The sequence below is a fragment of the Sus scrofa genome, chromosome 7, assembly GCF_054392235.1.
Source record: "Sus scrofa isolate SSC_HxYL_T2T_F1_AM1 chromosome 7, Sscrofa_HxYL_maternal_Yorkshire_Landrace_v2.0, whole genome shotgun sequence".
Taxonomy (NCBI): domain Eukaryota; kingdom Metazoa; phylum Chordata; class Mammalia; order Artiodactyla; family Suidae; genus Sus; species Sus scrofa.
Window position 1 is genome coordinate 53,875,121 of NC_139389.1, and position 16,825 is coordinate 53,891,945.

The 16,825-nt window shown below is 40.4% G+C and overlaps 1 protein-coding gene across 3 annotated transcripts in view; it reads left to right on the plus strand.

Annotated features, from left to right (window-relative positions):
- LOC110261709 (uncharacterized) overlaps positions 1-16,825 on the plus strand; it is a 551,822-nt gene that overhangs the window by 519,958 nt on the left and 15,039 nt on the right. For 2 of the 3 annotated variants that reach the window (XR_014810259.1, XM_084968320.1), the window contains 4 exons: positions 1,560-3,290; positions 4,188-4,320; positions 13,432-13,560; positions 15,500-15,572. The gene's annotated coding sequence lies outside the window, so the exon portion shown is untranslated. Of the gene's footprint in view, positions 1-243; positions 487-587; positions 660-1,559; positions 3,291-4,187; positions 4,321-13,431; positions 13,561-15,499; positions 15,573-16,825 lie in introns of all 3 variants that reach the window. The other variant, XM_084968319.1, reaches the window with a different exon arrangement.

Sequence of the window (16,825 nt, forward strand, 5' to 3'; positions counted from 1 at the left end):
TCAAGGTATGTGGCTGAGTCATTTGGAGGTGTCAAAACGATCAAACTATAATTAATTAGCTAAAGTGTTATATTTAATCCCTCAACTTTAATGACGAATTCTGCATCCAAGAACAAATAGCAAAGGAGAGACCATCGGTTTCTGATATTTGTAAGGTTTGGGGGAGAACTGAAGTTCTTCTCAGGCTGTAATGATCAACACCCCCTGCCTTTAATCTTATTGTCATTTCCCTTTCTTTTATAGAACGGTGCTGCTGTTCTCTGCATTTCTATGAGGGGAGAAATTACCGACACACAAGCCCCCACTCCCTGCAGTCTGTGAAGTCTGGAAGACTGGTCTTTGGCTTTTGACCACTTGCAGACTCTGTATAATTTTCAACCGAACAGTGATTCTGTTTTAGAAAATCAGGAAATATACCTTTGGGCCATAAAACCACAAATAATTCTTAATTATAATCAAGAAACATTCATTGAATGCCTGCTATGTGTGAGGTTCTGCTTCCTTATCTCAAAAAACATTTACACATGGGACCAGCACATGATGTAAAATATTGCCTATAAAGATAATGATGTCTCTTTTTTTTCCAGTTGTCTGTACATTTTGGACCCACATTATTCTTTTAGAAATTGATTTCTGAGCCCCAAAGGAGCAGGACATAGGTTTGTGTTATTCTCTTTGGGGGGAGCCTAACTTGAGTCCCTAATTGTTCCTTGATGAGGTTAATGACTTAATCAGCTCCAAGTGAAGGCAGAACTGAAATGTACTCATATTTAGCATTTTTAACAAATTGGCCATGAATTAGCAGATTCTCTTCCTACTGTTACAGAGACTTTGTATTGATTAGCTGTAATTTAGTACTGGTTACCAATTTTTAAACTTGTGAAGTGATTTTTCCTTCTTATAAATTATTACTCAAAAGATTGAGGAAAAGAACTAACCTTTTATAAGATAGACAGAATTGCAGATGAGACAATCAATAGTATTTGTTTGAAAAAGCCATTCTTTTTTGCTTTTCCACCTGCCAAATCATCAAAATATGCAGAAAACCCTTTGGAACAGGGATTGTCTCATATCATCTAAGATAGATTTCATGTAAAAAATTATGCCTATTTTGAAGGCTCTATGTTAAAACTGTTGTTTTAGTAAGGTTCAAAACACAAATCACGATTAAAAAGGAAGGAATTATACCACATTAGTAATTATGCCTGGGACATGTATTACCTCAAATATATTAATTAGTTCATTAGGCTGTTTAGATTTTTTTTTCTCTATAAATATCTGCTTGTCTAGAGTAATAACATAAAGTCGTGTAATCAGAATGGAGTCCCCTCTTTACTCCCTATCTCTTTTTTTTTTTCTTTTACTTTTTAGGGCCACGTCTGTGGCATATAGAAGTTCCCAGGCTAGGGGTCAAATCAGAGTTGCAGCTGCCAGCCTACACCACAGCTACAGCAACGTGGGATCCGAGCCACATCTGCGACCTGCATCTTCATGGATACAAGTTGGGTTCATTACCACTGTGCCACAGGGGGAACTCCCTTTTCTCCCTCTCTTCACAGGTAAAACAGGAAGCTATGCATTTTGTATGCAGAAGCTGGACATTCTCTATTGGAGGACAGATATTGCCAGAGAAATGTAGAGATTCTGTTCTTCCCGCCGAAGAAAGAAATGTTTCTCATTGAGACTGTTTCTAAAGCGAAGTCCCCAGGAAGTTAAACAGAGTGATCTTTCTATTTCTATACACTTCTTCCCCATCCCACACATCGGCCTTGTTCCAGTGCCCAAGATTTTTTAAGTGCATCATCTGTCTGTCACAAAATTATCTATTTAGTTGTTCCTTGAATATTTGCACGTCACCTGCTCATGTCCATGCAATAATTACCTGTCTTCAATATGAAGTCCCTTAAGGATGGTGCTCATAACTGTCAACTGAAATATGTCACAAAGCCAGCAAAAGTTGTAACTAAGATGGGAAAGCAAGGCAGTGTTTTGTGATCTTTCCATACACCAGGCACCCGCTTCCTTGCTCCTGTGACAAAAGAAGCCCAGGGCCCCAAGTAACTTTGTGCATTTCATGGGGGATCATGGTGGTAAGGGCTCCTTAAACAATGAATGCAATGAACATACCACCACATCCTTTAACAGGCTGTACCGGTAATAGTGGAGAGGATGCCTGCTTCTGAATATCACCCAACTTAGCTTCATTCCACATCTATGATCTGTCGAAATAATGCACTAGACACTGAGCTGCTATTTAAACAAATAACCACTGTTGTTAATAACATCTTACACTTAAGTGCCGCTTTGTATTTTCTAAGTGCTTTCATAGACCATCACATTTGATCCTCAAAGCATTGCTGTAAGATAATTGATATTACTCTGTTTTACAGATCGCTCAAAAACACCCCACATGATTTCTCTAGCTGCTCTATCAACTAGGGGCACATGGCTGATCTTCTCTCTACCTCTATTGAAATGAAGTTTGGGAATAAACATCTTGCCTCATTTAAATCCCAAGCGCAGCTTCCTTTTATAGTGGTGGTAAAAAGTATTTTGTGAATTCTTGAGGTGTTTACAATGTATGTTTTGCTGCTCTTTTATTCTGAAGGATGAATCTGACTATGACTCTAGCTTGTACGTGGCTGAAAATACCAATAAGAGGCATCTCTTTGCTGCACAGGGAGAGCCTAACCATCCTTTGGGGACCCCGTTGCAGGCTCAAAGGGGTATCTTTGCTTCAGAAAAGGACCTTGAACCGTTCTTTATTGGTGAAAAGCAAAACACATATACCAGCACTGGTGGTATTTGGAGGTGGGGGGGGTGTGGGGAAATAGTTATTTTCAGATTCCTTATAGGGAACTAGGGCAAGGCTTTAGAGAGGGATAACTGATCAATTAGTTCCAAATGCCAGAAAAGCTTCTACAGGAGGAAAGTCTTACTTTGGAACCAGCGGGTTGCGTTTAATTAATGTGGAAATGACGGAAACACCCCCTTCTCTTACAAGGAGTAAATGACTGGCAAACAAGAAGGGAGGGAAATTTACAAAGATCTTTCAACGAAGAGGCAGAAAATCTCTTCATCTAGACCATCTTTCTCACCTTCCCCTACCATCCTATTTCCAGGTACCATGTCCCAGACCACTAGCACAAAGTCCAGGAGTCTAAAGGCATGAATTCCCAAATATATTGTTCCTCGGAGACATCTGAGTCTGCTTCTGAAGAAAACTGTGAGATTTAGGACAATTCTAAGTATGCTATCTCTGTGCACAGCCCACAAGCAGAAAAAAATAGGTGAGTAACATATTTCTGTAGCTAACATGTAGCAACACAAACTGTCCAAGTGTCTGACAAAGTTACCTGGAGATCAAGGATCTTTGTAAGAGGTCAATTACACATGGTCCAGAACAGAGCCTGTATTCGGCAAGTGCAGAGGGCCAGGCGGCCAGGCAGCTCTCAGTCCAGTTTAACCAGTTTCACACTCTTGCTCCAAAGGTATAGCTTAGCCATTCAACTTATTTCCCCCTGGTGTCCCGAGTTATGGAGGCTGTTGTGTAATAATTTTCTTTGCATATTTTGCAGCACAGTTCTGTAACAACCTTGACATATTGACTCATATTAATGTTTAAGTGCCAGTCAGTCTGAAGACAACACTGAATCTATGTATTGTCTTAGAGTTCTAGAAGCAGGTGGCTTTGGTTGTGAAGCCAACATCTTTTATGTCTCTGATTTCATCTTTCATGGTTCCAGCTCTGTTAGGCTCTGTCTCTGAGTTACTACTTCCTGTGGCAGTGCCATTCCTTTGTGACTGAATTCCTGCTGCCCTCTTTTATCTTCCTGGATTTTTCTTAGAAATTGCTACAGATTTTTTGGGGGGAGGAGGAGGATATCAGCAGCTGAGCTGCATGTTGTTGTGTGTTAAATCCAGAAGCCATCAAAGATCAACAGACATAGAATCTCAAAAGCTGTCAAATAAAAAACAGCAAGCCTCCAATTCCTGTTTCCAAGTCCCAAGGTACTGAGAAAACCCAACATATCTACTGAAAGCTCTCCGCAGGGGCTTGACCCAATGAGAGAAACAACAGCAGTGGCTGCAGATCACTGGAAACCTGGGTGAACGCAACACAAACTGCAGCCCCTTTGCTTTCTGGGAAAATGCCAACTCCTTACTTTCCATCATTTTCTTTCCAGATGACTTGAAGGAGGCGGTGGAGCCCTTGGATCACTAGTTCTCAGCCTGGATGGTTTTGTCACCCCAGGGGATATATAACAATGTATGGAGATATTTTGATTGTCACAACTGGGAATATGCTGTTGGTATCTGGTGAGTAGAGACTTAGGGTTTTGCTAAACATCCTAAGATGCACAGAACAGATCCTACAACAAAAGTTATCCTTCTCAAATTGTCAATATGCTGAGGTTAAGAATCTCTGCTCCAGAAGGAAGGAAATTATAAAGATCAAAGAAGAAATCAATAAAATAGAGACTCAAAAAACAATAGAGAAAATTAATAAAACCAAGAGCTGGTTCTTTGAAAAGGTGAACAAAATTGACAAACTCCTGGCCAGACTCACTAAAAAAAGGAGAGAAAGAACCCAAATAACCAAAATTATAAATGAAAAAGGAGAAATCACAAAGGATACAGCAGAAATACAAAAAACCATAAGAGAATACTATGAACAACTATACGGCAACAAGTTTGACAATCTGGAAGAAATGGACAATTTTCTAGAATCTTACAGCCTGCCAAAACTGAATCAAGTAGAAACAGACCAACTGAACAGACCAATCACTAGAAATGAAATTGAAGAGTTCATAAAATCACTCCCTACAAATAAAAGTCCAGGACCAGATGGCTTCACAGGTGAATTCTATCAAACATATAAAGAGGAATTGGTGCCCATCCTCCTTAAACTCTTTCAAAAGGTTGAAGAAGAAGGAATACTCCCAAAGACATTCTATGAGGCCACCATCACCCTCATTCCAAAACCAGGCAGAGATACCACCAAAAAAGAAAACTATCGCCCAATATCATTGATGAATATAGATGCAAAAATTCTCAACAAAATCTTAGCCAACCGAATCCAACAACATACCAAAAAAATTATACACCATGACCAGGTTGGGTTCATCCCAGGTTCACAAGGATGGTTCAACATACGCAAATCAATCAGCATCATACACCACATTAGCAAAAAAAGAGTCAAAAATCATATGATCATCTCAATAGACACAGAAAAAGCATTTGACAAAGTCCAACATCCATTCATGATCAAGACCCTCGCCAAAGTGGGTATAGAGGGAACATTCCTGAATATCATCAAAGCCATTTATGATAAACCCACAGCAAATATAATCCTCAATGGGGAAAAACTGAAAGCCTTCTCACTCAAATCTGGAACAAGACAGGGATGCCCACTCTCACCACTGCTCTTCAACATAGTTTTGGAAGTCCTAGCCACAGCAATTAGACAAACAAAAGAAATAAAAGGCATCCATATAGGAAGAGAAGAGATAAAACTGTCACTGTATGCAGATGATATGATACTTTACATAGAAAACCCTAAGGACTCAACCCCAAAACTCCTTGAACTGATTAATAAATTCAGCAAAGTAGCAGGATATAAGATTAACATTCAGAAGTCAGTTGCATTTCTGTATACCAGCAATGAAATATTAGAAAAGGAATACAAAAATACGATACCTTTTAAAATTGCACCTCAAAAAATCAAATACCTCGGAATACACCTGACCAAAGAGGTAAAGGACCTATATGCCGAGAACTAGAAAACTTTAATCAAAGAGATCAAAGAAGATGTAAAGAAATGGAAAGATATTCCATGTTCCTGGATTGGGAAAATCAATATTGTAAAAATGGCCATCCTACCCAAAGCAATCTACAGATTCAATGCAATCCCTATCAAATTACCCATGACATTTTTCACAGAACTAGAACAAACAATCCAAACATTTATATGGAACAACAAAAGACCCAGAATTGCCAAAGCAATCCTGAGAAACAAAAACCAAGCGGGAGGCATAACTCTCCCAGACTTCAAGAAATACTACAAAGCCACAGTCATCAAAACAGTGTGGTACTGGTATCAAAACAGACAGACAGACCAATGGAACAGAATAGAGAATCCAGAAATAAACCCTGACACCTATGGTCAATTAATCTTTGACAAGGGAGGCAAGAACATAAAATGGGGAAAAAGAAAGTCTATTCAGCAAGCATTCAGCAACCTGGACAGCTGCATGCAAAGCAATGCACCCTCACACCATGCACACAAATAAACTCCAAATGGCTGAAAGACTTAAATATACGACAGGACACCATCAAACTCCTAGAAGAAAACATAGGCAAAACACTCTCTGACATCAACATCATGAATATTTTCTCAGGTCAGTCTCCCAAAGCAATAGAAACTAGAGCAAAAATAAACCCATGGGACCTCATCAAACTGAAAAGCTTTTGCACAGCAAAGGAAACCAAAAAGAAAACAAAAAGACAACTTACAGAATGGGAGAAAATAGTTTCAAATGATGCAACTGACAAGGGCTTAATCTCTAGAATATATAAGCAACTTATACAACTCAACAGCAAAAAAACCAATCAATCAATAGAAAATGGGCAAAAGGCCTGAATAGACATTTCTCCAAAGAAGATATACAGATGGCCAACAAACACATGAAAAAATGCTCAACATCGCTGATTATAAGAGAAATGCAAATCAAAACTACCATGAGATACCACCTCACACCAGTCAGAATGGCCATCATTAATAAATCCACAAATAACAAGTGCTGGAGGGGCTGTGGAGAAAAGGGAACCCTCCTGCACTGTTGGTGGGAATGTAAACTAGTACAGCCACTATGGAGAACAGTTTGGAGATACCTTAGAAATCTATACGTAGAACTTCCATATGACCCCGCAATCCCACTCTTGGGCATCTATCCGGACAAAGCTCTACTTAAAAGAGACACATGCACCCGCATGTTCATTGCAGCACTATTCACAATAGCCAGGACATGGAAAAAACCCAAATGTCCATCGACAGATGATTGGATTCGGAAGAGGTGGTATATATACACAATGGAATACTACTCAGCCATAAAAAAGAATGACATAATGCCATTTGCAGCAACATGGATGGAACTAGAGAATCTCATACTGAGTGAAATGAGCCAGAAGGACAAAGACAAATACCATATGATATCACTTATAACTGGAATCTAATATCCAGCACAAATGAACATCTCCTCAGAAAAGAAAACCATGGACTTGGAGAAGAGACTTGTGGCTGCCTGATGGGAGGGGGAGGGAGTGGGAGTGATTGGGAGCTTGGGCTTATCAGACACAACTTAGAATAGATTTACAAGGAGATCCTGCTGAATCGCATTGAGAACTATGTCTAGATACTCATGTTGCAACAGAAGAAAGGGTGGGGGAAAAAATGTAATTGTAATGTATACATGTAAGGATAACCTGACCCCCTTGCTGTACAGTGGGAAAATAAAAAAATCTCCAGATCTCTTGGTATGAAAATAAGAATTTAGATAGTCAAGAGAGAACTTTATTTGTCTTCCACAAGATTTTTTCTTTTATCCATGAAATGTTGATTGCTAAGTCATTGTAGTTAGCACTTTGGATGCATATACTTGGGGGAAATAGAAGAAGATGGGCTGGAGGTGAACAAAGAAGCTGAGTCCAGAAAAGAATTAAAACCATGAGTGATAAAGCCATCTCCAGTGGCTCCAAAGCCACACACTCATGTTGATTTCCCCCCCAGCAGTTTCTCATTAGCAAAAGAAAAAAGAAAAAAGGAGTTCCTATTGTGGCTTAGCAGGTTAAGAACCCAACTAGTATCCATGAGGCTGGGGTGGGTTTGATCCCTGGCCTCGGTTAGTAGGTTAAGGATCTGGCATTGCTGTGAGCTGTGATATAGGTCACAGATGGGACTCGAATCTGGCATTGTTGTGCCTGTGGTGGAGGCTGGTCCGATTGGACCCCTAGTCTGGGAACTTCCATATGCCGCAGGTGCACCCCTAAAAAGAAAAAAAAATCCATTTTCGAAAATACCTTGAGTTTGTTTCTTGGTCCTGACTAAAGGTTTTCCTCAAGCATATACTTCTTTTTTATCCCCTTTGCCCTATCTGTCTTTGCATTTCTTCAAATTAAGTAGGCATCTTTACTTTATTCAGGAGTGAGGTTGTGACGATAAATTGTTTGCACTTGTAGTTCACTTTTTCTGATTACACAGATCTGAAAAAAAAAAGACAAGTTCCAATTTCAGGACCTCTGGAGTGACTGGAAAAGAAACACTGACTCTATAATAGTTCTAGGGTGGGGTTTGGGTGGTAAAAGAGGTTAATTATTAATACAAATCTACCATTCATTGGGTACCTACTATGTACCAGGCCCTGTGCTAGGTTCTTTATCTTCTTCAATCCACTTCACACTCAGAGGTTGATATTAGCCCCATTGTCATGGGTGAGGGATCTGGGGCTCAGGAAAGGGAAGTCCCCCACAGAAGGGCACAGAGCTGGGAGGGAAAGAGACTGATTTCAGATCTTACCTTGGGGATCCCCAAGCCTGTGCGCGGGTCCCATGTCGGAAATCTCAGATATGCCTTCCGGGGCACAGAGGGGGTGAGCCTCGTCCAATCAGGGAGTAGAAAGTTATTTGCATATTGGAGCTCTGAGCTCTCAGAGTAAGAAAAGCTAGGAGGGGAAGTTCCCGTTGTGGCTCAGCAGTAACAAGCCCAACTAGTATCCATGAGGATGCGGGTTCGATTCCTGGCCTTGCTCAATGGGTTAAGGATCCAGTGTTGCTGTGAGCTGTGGTGTAGGTCGCAGACGAGTCTCAGATCTGGTGTTGCTGTGGCTTTGGCGCAGGCCAGCAGCTACAGCTTCAATTTGACCTGTAGCCTGGGAACCTCCATATACCTTGGGTACAGTCCTAAAAAGACCATAAAAAAAAAAAAAAAAAAAGAAAGAAAGAAAAGATAGGAGGGGAAGTTCCCATTGTGGCTCAGTGGTACGAGCCTGACTATTCTCCATGTGGATGCAGGTTTGATCCCTGGCCTTCCTCAGTGTGTTCAGGATCCGATGTTGCCATGAGCTGTAGTGTAGGTTGCAGATGCGGCTTGGATCCCTAGTTGCTATGGCTGTGACATAGGCCGGTAGCTGTAGCCGTGATTCAACCCCTAGCCTCGGAACTTCCATATGCCACACAGGTGTGGCCCTAAAAAAGCAAAAAAACAAAACAAAAAAAACAAAAAAAACAGCAAAGTAAAGCTAGGAGGGGCCTTGGAGTTCTTTTTCCCTAAATCTTTTCTGTGTATCAAAGGAAGAAATAATGTTCAGAGAGCAAATATAATGAGTACTACCTACCCACCCCTAGCCTTTGTCCTCCTGTTTCTGTCACCCCTGAGTACCCAGAAGCATCTCTCCCTGTCCCCATAGGAGCAGGAACTCTCAGCCAGCCTCTCTGGCTGATGTCCCTGCTTTGCATTTCAGGGAAATGGAGCCTCTTCTCTGGAATTCCCTTGCTCTCTGTGGAGACAAAGCCTGGGTTTACTCCCCTTCAGGACACAGCACGAAGCAGTCAGTTTTGCAAGTGAAGTACAGACCTTGCAGCCTTGTCTTTGCCTTCCTTCTCAACTTGGCTGCTTACAACTAACTGCCCCATCATCATACCGATGGGTTAGGATTAATTGTGGTGTTTATTTTGGTCCCTTTGCCTGAGGACCCGGTATATGTTTTGACAAATCTAACAAACAATTTTACCTAGAATTCCAGACACACTCCTCAGCGCCCATTAGCCACGGTTGGATTTGAACCACTGACCTCGAGGTGAGAGGCCACTCATCATATGACGGATGCCCCAGGCCACGGAGTTCACTTGCTGGCTGTTTCTTTAATGTAATTGCCAACAGCAAGATCAGCCCTGGGAATTCTCCCCAGTGTGTGGATCCTAAGGTCTCAGAAATTCAGCCTTTGAGAGCGCTTCTTTTTGCCTTGGAGTTTGGACCTATTAACGAGTGACATTGCTAGAGAAACTGCAGAGGGATAAAGGATGGCATACCACCTGCACGGTTCTCCTGCGGAAGAAGTAGCCTATCAGGTTATAACCATCTGATTTCCTGGCAGGCTGGCGGATGGCTCAAGTCACCAAGGCCCACGTGAAAGGAAATATTCGAGAACATTAATGATTTGCTGGTACCAAGAGATGCGATGAAGAGTTTAAATATACTGCCCCTCGATGGGAGAAAATGTATTTCTATTAAGGGACCAGAATTGTGCTACGCTTGTTGGAATTTTTGCTTGTGCACAGGAATTTAGCTCCAGGTCTATGTCAGTCATGAAAATTGACAACTGCCTATGGCTCTACACAATTGAAACGTAGATCTTAAATTTCACATCATTATCCAAATAAAATATATCTGCCAAGGGGGACTGGTATTACACAGTTAGAGAACTGTGATACCAGTTGTCTGATTAACATATTGAGAGGAATAGAAGAATTTCTCACCTATTTTCCAGAGGGAGGCTGGCTGGGGAGCTCCTATTAAATGGACTAATTGATCAGGCTCCCTGTGCTAGGTGCAGAGATGTCCGGCATCGTGACTGGCTGGGGAAGGCAGGGTTTCCTGTGATATAAAATATCTGTAATGCAGGAAGCAAGAGACATGGAGCAAACCAGACATTCATGAATCCTATCTTCTAAGAGGGAAAGATGGAAACCACTGGCCCCCGATTACCTGACCCCTTGATCTTGGGCCTCAGATATACTCAGCCGTGCTGATAAGGAAGGGAGACACACACCTGAACTTCTTCTTCTCAAAGCCTTTGCAATATTCATGAAAAATGTCATGGAATACTAAAAATGGCTCTCTAATAAAAAAAAAAATAGGGAGTTCCCATTGTGGCTTAGTGGGTTAAGAATCTGACTGATGGACTGCCCATGTGGCTCACAGCACAACTTCTCAGTGTTGCTTCTATGGTGGCTGTGGCTCAGACACTGGCTCGGGAACTTCTGTATGCTGTGGGTGCAGCCACTAGTTAAGAAAATGAAATGAAATGAAATAAATAAAATAAAATAAAATAGAATCTGACTAGTATCATGAGGGCTCAGGTTCAATTCCTGGCCTCACTCAGTGGGTTAAGGATCTGGCATTGCCTTGAGCTGTGGTGTAGGTCACAGACATGGCTCAGATCCTGTGTTGCCATGGCTGTGGTATAGGCTGGCAGCTGCAGCTCCAATTCAATGCCTAGCCTGGGAATTTCCATATGGTGTGGGTTTCTAAAAAGACAATAGATAATAAATACATACATACATACATAAAATAAAATAAAATAAAATAATAAAATAAAATAAAAATTGGAGGGAGTAGTTTACTCTAAAAGATATGTTAGCAATTACATGTGTGTTGACTCTACTTTTTGTTCTTGTTAATAAGGTCATCTGTTTTCTGACTTAGTGCTCAATTCTAAACTCTGATGGTCAGATTGGTATCCAAAGGCCACATAACTCATAGGATGAGATCACCCCAAGTTAGAGAATCTCAGATGTGTTTAGTTTTTCAACTGCAAGTAACCTTAGGGATCAAACCTAATGAACAAATGACATTTGTAATGTTCTGGCAAAACTCTTTTAATAATTATCCCTGTGGCATCTGAGATTCCTTCTGACTTAGGTTAGCCTTGCAGAGGGTTTTTAGAAATATCATCTCATAAGCATATTCATCAGCTCATAATTCCTTCTTATACTTCTTACTGGTGTATTTATGGCACATCATTCAAAATAAACCAGTGCTCTTCTTACAGAGGTGGTTAATATCCCACTCTCTACTTTCTTTTGACCAGTGTAATACATTTGGAGCTTGATCCTTTGCATGGTAGTGTGTTCTGATGGATTAAAAATGTAAGACTGTGAGTCCCAATCTGGCTTTTTGCTAAGATACTGTGAGACCAGAGACCACTCATTCTATTTCCCTTTCGCTACTGTTTCCTGAGATAAAAAGTAGAATTTTTCAGGTACTACTCTGAGTTGTGCTGAGTAGAAACACAACTACAATGAGAAAACATTCCTTCTAACATGACTTTAAGAAAAAGAAAAAAAAAAAACAGTAATAAAGAATATTTTAGGAGTTCCTGTCATGGCTCAGTGGTTAATGAATCTGACTAGGAACCATGAGGTTGCAGGTTTGATCCCTGGCCTTGCTCAGTGGGTTAAGGATCCGGTGTTGCTGTGAGCTGTGGTGTAGGTTGCAGACATGGCTCGGATCCCACGTTGCTGTGGCTGTGGTACAGGCTGGCAGCTACAGCTCCAATCAGACCCCTAGCCTGGGAACCTCCATATGCCATGGGTGTGGCCCTAGGAAAAAAAAATTTTAGATCAGTGTAACCATTCTGAGTCTTAATTTCCTAATATGAAAAGAACAATACCATTATTTCAGGTTAATCTCCAGGATTAGATGAGAAACATATAAAGCAAAAGCCCTTGGCATTTTGACTGACATCTAAGATACTTCAGTATCCCTCCTGCTTAACTCTTTCTGTATTTCAGTGTACACTTGACCCCTGAACAACTCTGGGGTTAAGGGTGTCACACCCCCATACCCAGCAGAGTTGAATATCCATATTTAATTCTACAGTCAGCCTTCCTCAGGTTTTGCATCCATAGATTCAACCAACCACAGATCATGTTATGCTGTAGTGGTGTTGAATGAAAAAAAAAAAAAAATCTATGTTTAAGTGGTACCCTGTAGCCCAATGCAGTTCAAACTTATATTGTTCAATGGTCAACTGAACTGCATTATTAATACCTTTACCTATGACACTTTTCATAGTCTATCTTGTATTTCAGTTAGGGATTAATCCTTTAAAATCATAACCATATTGTAAATTCTTGGGGAACCTAGAATTCCATCCCATATACATTTTGTTTCCTTACATAATCAATCCTGATGCTTTATTCACATGTTCAGGACAGTGTCTTCTTACTTACCAATGAATGGAAAGATAGATTCACGCTAATTGAATAATATTCATTCTAGGAAATAACATTACAGATGAAGAATGAACTAAATGGTTCTACTTTGGATTATATTAACTGCACCATTGTATAGACTTTCCTCTGTATTGATATCAAAACTGGATGAAGCATTTGTCTCCATACCATATCACATAGGCCATGGGGGTAGACAAAGGAAAATTATGGCCCATGGGCAGGCTGACATCTGTATTTTATAAATAAAGTTTTATTGGACCACAATCACATGCATTTGTTCCCATATTGTCTGTGGGTTCTTTGACACTACAATAGCAGTGTTGAGTTAGTTCAGACAGACATCATCTTATAGCCTACGAAGCCAAAAATATTTATGAGTTGGCCTTTTACTGAAAAGCTTTTCTACCGTTGGTATAGACTAGACCAGACTGGATGGACTATGCTCTAATATCCTAGAATTTCCTGCTTCCATATGGAAAAGAACCTACAACAAAAATGAAGAAGTCATACTTCAGCTTTTATCTTCTTGTGGCTCAATCAAATGAGGTAAGACTAATGTTTATCAATTTATTCTTTAAAGGTGACTTTAAAGTAAAATTATATATATATACCTATACTGACATTTATTGTCAGACATTCCAGTTCTTGTTTATGGCTGGCAGAGCTATAAGGTATGAGGAGCAGGCATATGATGATTTCTTGGTATCCACAGATCACCTTTAGTATGTGTTTATGTCCCTCTTTGCCAACTATTCCACAATTATATTATACCATCATGTCCACATACATGCACATGGTAAGATCAGATAGAACTGAAAGTGTGATTTGCTTTTAAGGAAATTGCCAGGAATTGACAGCCAGGAATTGACAGCCTTCATTCAATAAGACAATTCAAACCTGCCAATAAGACAGCCTTGGGTTCCAGGAGCCTCAGCCCAATTCCTGATATTCACAAGTCTCTATAGAAGGAGTTTGGTAAACTGGGCTAGTAAAACAGATTTTGTCCACAAGGCTAGCCTTTGTTTACTCTGAAAACTCCCCGAGTGTCATCTTTGTTGTTGTTATAACCTTGGGAATTGTGCATTTCCCTGGAGAAATGTTGGAAGGGTGGGGGCTACAAAGAGTTAAGAGAAAACAGAGAACTCGAGAGAAGAAAGAAAAATATATTCCCTTGAGCATTTTATTTACTTTGCTTTAAAAAAAAATTTCCCCTGGTCTTTACTGAGATTCATCAGTACTTTTTGAAATCGTAAGCTGTGTTACCCTGTTTGGGACCCAAAGAATTTTATAGTACATACAACTTCCCTGTGGGTCTTAAATTTAGTGTGATCAGTATTCAACATTCCTCTGAAGAACAAACAAAAACACAGTCCCACTGGGAAGACAGAGAATCTCAAGCATGAATTGGACTCCTTTTGTTCTTTTCCTCTTTCCTTCCCTTGAATCCATAACCCAGCTCTGTCAAAGCTAAATAACTAATAAGCTACATGCAACAATCAAGCATCAGCCACTTGAAACTTCCACAGGAGACAAAAAGCAGTGAGATTGAGAACAATAATCAAATTAATTTCCAGGGAACCTTAAAAATATTTTTTTTAAAGACACGCCACCAGGAAGAAAGAGACAGAAAGGACAAGAAATGAACATGAAGGAGTTCCCGTTGTGGCAGAAGCAAATTTGATTAGTATCCATAAGGATGCAGGTTTGATCCCTGGCCTCACTCAGTGGGTTAAGGATCCGGCATTGCCATGAGCTGTGGTATAGGTCAAAGACACAGTTCGAATCCCATGTTTCTGTGGCTGTGTAGGCTGGCAGCTATAGCTCTGACTCGATCCCTAGCTGGGGAAGTTCCGTATGTTGTGGGTACAGCCCTAAAAAGAAAAAAAAAAAAAAAAAAGAAGAAGAAGAAGAAGAAAAACCAGCAGACAGATCAAGGATTTGAGATGGTTATAGTTTTACTAATTGGATATCAATTTTGGCAACACTGCCCTATGATCATGTACACTTCCTTTGAAGGTTATTAACAGTCAGAGAAAGAGAGAGAGCGGCTTGACTGACCAGGTACAGAGAGCAAAGAGTTTGGCAACATGCTAATTTGCCCTGCCAACAAATTAATTGAAAGATGGAGGGAAGAGGAGTCCAGAAAGACTAATTCCTTTTTCCTGACTGTGTCTAACAGGAATCATTTCCCTAGCTGACTTGCCTTGAGTTGGTTGGAGATGGTAAGACAGCTTGCATCATCCTCTGTGCCACCCCCGTCTCTCACCATCCACCACCAGTTGGGTGGGAGATTGAATTGAATAGGACTGGAATGATTCAGAACTTGTTTTGGTCCATCACCTTTTCCAAGAATCCTTACGTTCCTATTTGATTATGTAAGATGTTCTAGGGAAATTGCCTATCCTGCTTTAATTGATTAATTGAAGATTTTAATGAGCTGGATTTGTTCAAGGATTTAGTTTTAACTTTTACCGTCTTCCACCAGATGCTCTATGGCTTCTTCTCTTTTCCGATGTGGACCCAGAATTCCTGTGAGAAATATCTCCAGTGCTTTCAAGGTAGGAGAAAAATGGTTCTAGCTGGTATCCTCATATTCCTCACAGCCTAGACTAAACATTTCAACATGGTCCTGAAACACAATTAGATTTCCAGGGTTGAAAGGAAAATAACTTTGTATAATTCAATTTGTCAATCCAATTCCTATCATAGTTTTGTTCCCTCATTCTCAAAAGTCAAGTTAGCTTCTGTCAAGATTAAGTGCTAGGGGTGTAAACTGCCATGATGAAAACTGTACTGGATAGAGGCTCTGATGATGTGGGATCAAATCTGAACTCTGCCATTTTAAGTTATGGGATGGTGGGCATCACTTGAATTTTATGAGCTTGAATGTCCTAACCTGTAAATGGAGGTAACAATTCCTTTTCTATCTATTGCATGGGTTATCACATGGATAGTATGACGAAAGGAATGGAGTGGTAGTTTGAAAATTCCAGGAGAGATGCCACATGAAAGCAAGGGCTGATCCCCTTCCACCCTACACAGCACCAGCACGGCCTGTTGAACAAGGGATTGGAAAGGGAGAGCAGGGTTTTAAGTGGCATCATGACTTCCATACCAGATTCCGTCCATAAACACAGGCTGCTCTCTTGCCACACAGCAACGAAGTCTTTCATGCCACTTACCAGAAATGGGTGTGGGGAGGGAAAAACATCAGGTGAAGTATAAAATTAAATTCCATAATGCCTTAGCTGACCATTCCAACCTTGATGTACCAAAAAATTCTGGTTTATTTTGCATTTGTTGGAAAAATCATTAGATCCTTCTCAATCTTATCTCAGAAGAATTTATCTGAACTCCTACCTGACTTACTTGAGAAACATGTAAGGGTAGGGTTCACATTCTGGAAAAGCGCCCCCAATATATAAAATTGCAGCATTCCCCCCACAGGAGCAAGACTAGGAATACAATCAGTGACACAGTCAGGTAAAACTAAGCTGAATTCAGAGATGATGACGCTTCTCACAAGGCATTTCTTTAGAAAAATTTTCTAGAAATGCCACTTGGCTTTATACATAACCAATCAGAATATAAAAATTATGAAGGCTGGTGATAAAACTGAAAGAAGAACATTGAAGAACTGGCATGAACAGAGACACAAACTGTATGTTCACTAAGTCACATTGCCCAATTAACTAAAAGTACCTTTTGTGATAAGAACAATTGGGCCTCTGACTCCTTTATTTATCCCCAAATAAATGCTGGATAAGAGAAGCACTCTCTCTTGTTCACACCCCTGACCTGTGCTAGAAAC